The following is a 3,418-nucleotide window of genomic DNA, read 5'->3' as shown; positions in this document are numbered from 1 at the left end:
CTCACCTCAGCCTCCCAAAGCGCAGGATTACAGGCTGAGCCACCAAGCCCGGCTCCCAACAAGATTTTTAAGCACACTGGGTTCAGCACACTGGGTTCGGAGCCCGAAGTATTCCTAAAGCACAATAACCCTAGCATCGTTTTCCAAGGTAAAGATTTCAAAAACAAAGGCAAGATGAAGAAGTACACAGTTGATTCAAACAGTTTCATCAGATACAAGCACAACCCCAACATGTATCAGATAGGAAATCTCTGTGCTAGAAACCAGGTCCCTGGCACAATGGAATCAAGAACCATTTCCTGTATGCAGAGTTCTAGATGCTGTAAGCAACTGCCAATTTCCTAGCATAAGAATTGGCAAGAGTCAGATACACGCAGGGGAGGGGGAAAGACAGTTACAAACTGGCCCTCAAGGAAGTTCTTAGAGTTGCTGGACACTAGGGAGAGCTGCTTATTCTTTCCTATCATTTGACAGTGATACAGATGAGAAGTAAGTTGCTGAACACTTACAATGGGTAAAGCTGCCCCAAACACTTTCACATGTATTCGCTCATGGTACCTGTCACACCTCCACGATAGTGATCATGAAATGTTTGAACTCCTTTATACTCTTAGAAATTGAGAATTTCAAAGACATTTTTGTTCATGTGGGTTATAGCATTGATATTTACCGTATTCAAAATTATAATATTTTAAAGTTAGATACTTATTAATTTATTTAAAAATAATAAACCTGACCAAGCACAGTGGTTCATGCCTATAATCCCAGCACTTTGGGAGGCCGAGGTGAAAGGATTGCCTGAGCCAGCTAATTTGAGACCAGCTGGGGTAACTTGGTGAGATCTTATCTCTACAACAAAGTCAAAACATTAGCCGGGTGTGGTGGTGCATGCCTGTAGTTCCAGCTACTTGGAAGGCTGAGGTGGAATGATTGTCTGAGCCCAGCAGGTCGAGGCTGCGGTAACTATGAGCATGCTACTGCACTCCAGCCTGAGTGACAGAGAGAAACCAACTCAAGTAATAATAATAATAACAATAACTCTATTCTACATTAACATACATATTTTATAAGCAATAAAAATATTTTCCAACGCAAAAAAAAAGTGAAAAGAATGACATTATATTATACTTTTGCAAATCTCCTTAATGTCTGGGCGTATAGAAGGCAATTAACTTTCCTATCTTCCTCTGCATTCAATGTGTTGTGCTATCTCAGCTCATGTAAGTTAGAGAAAATTTCACTGCATCTTTTAGGAATGAGAATTAAAGGGCAAATTAGTGTCTTAGTGTTATTACAAAAATAATTTTGACCTTGCAGCCTTCCAGGAAAGGTCTTGGGGACCGTGAGGGGTATCCAGGTCACACTTTGAGAACCCCTGACTTATGAGTTGGGAACAATTATCTGCATTTTACAAGTGAGCAAACTGAGATAGAGAGAGGTTGAGGAATTTTCCAAGGATGTTCTGCTAGAACAACTCAGAGCAGGTAAAATGTAAAAAGCATAATACTTAACCCCATGTGGTTGTTGCAAGGATTGAGTGAGATCGTGAATGTCAAGAGTTGAACATCCTGCTTGGCTTATCACCAAGCGCTCATTAACATTAAGGTTTCCCACAGGTAAAAAAGCTGAAGAAGACCAGGTGCTGTGGCTCATGCCTATAATCCCAGCACTTTGGGAGGCAGAGGTGAAAGGATTACCTGAACCCATGGTTTCCAGACCAGCCTGGGCAATTTAGCAAGACCTCATCTCTAAAATAAATCCCCCCTCCCAAAAAAATTAGCTGGGCATAGTGGCATGTGCCTATAGTTCCAGCTTCTTGGAAGGCTAAGGAGGAAGGATCACCTGAGCCCAGCAGGTTGAGGCTGCAGTGGCCGAGAGCGTGCCACTGCACTCCAGCCTGGGTGACAGAGTGAGACTCCAACTCAGAAAAAGAAAAGAAAACCTGGAGAAACTTCCCACATTTCTGATCAACTCATCACATGATACTAGCAAGAAAAAAAATAAAACTCCATAGCAGATGTTGCCTGGAGTACAGGACCTTGTCCTCCCAGACCTTGACCCAACCTATGGGATGAAAGCAAACTGGGACTACTCAGAAAACCGGGGTCTTATTCCACCCTCTGTTAGACAAATGACACTGTTCCTTGAGAAACTTGAGCAAGGCAGGAGAGCTGCTCCATTATTTACAGCGTCCTTTCTGCATCACGCTGTGTTTATAAGGAACACTCAACAAACAAAAGTGGCACCTCATATGCAGTCAAACCTCCACAAGGAAACAGTATCCGTGGTCTTCCCGACCAGGCCCTCAGCATTCCAAGTTCTCTTTGTCAACTCGTTTTTTTTTTTTTTTTGAGTAGGAATCTCACTCTGTTGCCCAGGCTGGAGTGCAGTGGCACACTCACGACCACCGCAGCCTCGAATTGCTGGGCTCAGGTGATCCTTCTGCCTCAGCCTTCCAAGTAGCTAGAACTACATGCATGTACCACTATGCCCAGCTAATTTTTTGATTTATTGTAGAGATGCGGTCTCGCCAAGTTGCCTGGGCTGGTATCGAACTCACGGGCTCAGACAATCCTCTCGCCTCAGCCTCCCAAAGTGCTGGGATTATAGGCATGAGCCACCCTGCCGGGGCCCAACTTTCTTACCCTTCATGGCCCACCTGCTCCTGCCTGCGGTGGAGCCTCTTGAGCCCAGAGTACAGATCACTCCCCTTCCATGGATTTGGGAAGTGAGTACACCTGGGGAAGTGGGACTAGTGCGGTTCACATCGCTGCACTCTTAAAACACTGCCCCTAAACAGCAGGTAAGAGAGACAGGAGCCTAAGTCATGCTGCCACCCAAGTGCAGGCCACCAGTACCTCTACCTGCAACACTGCAACTGGTCTCCCAGGTTTCTCTTTGACCTCCCAGCCCCCCACCCCACACACACACACACACACACACACAGCTCATTCTCCACCAACAGCCAAAGGGTTGTTTTTTGGTTTTTTGTTGAGTCAGAGTCTCACTCTGTCACCCAGGCTGGAGTGCAGGGGCACGCTCACGGCCGCCGCAGCCTTGACCTGCTGTGCTCAGGCGATTCTTTGTTTCAGTCTTCCAAGTACCTGGAACCACAGGAGCATGTCACCACACCCGGCTAATTTTTTGATTTATTGTAGAGATGAACGAGGTCTTGCCAAGTTGCCCAGACTGGTCTTGAACCCCTGGATTCAAGCAATCTTCTCACTTCTGTCTCCCAAAAGTGCTGGGATTACAGGCGAGGGCCACCCCGCCCAACTGAAAGGAATCTTTTAAAAGTGCAGAACAAACCGGGCTCGGTGGCTCAGCCTGTAATCCCGCGCCTTTGGGAGGCTGAGGTGAGTGGATTGCCTGCTCCCGTGGGTTCGAGACCCGCCTGGGCAGCGGGCCCTCATCTCTA

The 3,418-nt window shown here is 46.4% G+C and overlaps 1 protein-coding gene across 1 annotated transcript in view; it reads right to left on the bottom strand.

Moving 5' to 3' along the window:
- The window catches only part of AP1S3 (adaptor related protein complex 1 sigma 3 subunit), a 76,901-nt gene that overhangs the window by 67,257 nt on the left and 6,226 nt on the right, over nt 1–3,418 (bottom strand). The gene's annotated exons all lie outside the window — the stretch shown is intronic.

This window comes from Carlito syrichta, unplaced genomic scaffold (assembly GCF_000164805.1).
Source record: "Carlito syrichta isolate Samal-C Ts95f unplaced genomic scaffold, Tarsius_syrichta-2.0.1 Scaffold309429, whole genome shotgun sequence".
Taxonomy (NCBI): domain Eukaryota; kingdom Metazoa; phylum Chordata; class Mammalia; order Primates; family Tarsiidae; genus Carlito; species Carlito syrichta.
Note: the sequence above shows the minus strand (reverse complement) of the source record. Positions and strands in the feature narration are given on the sequence as shown.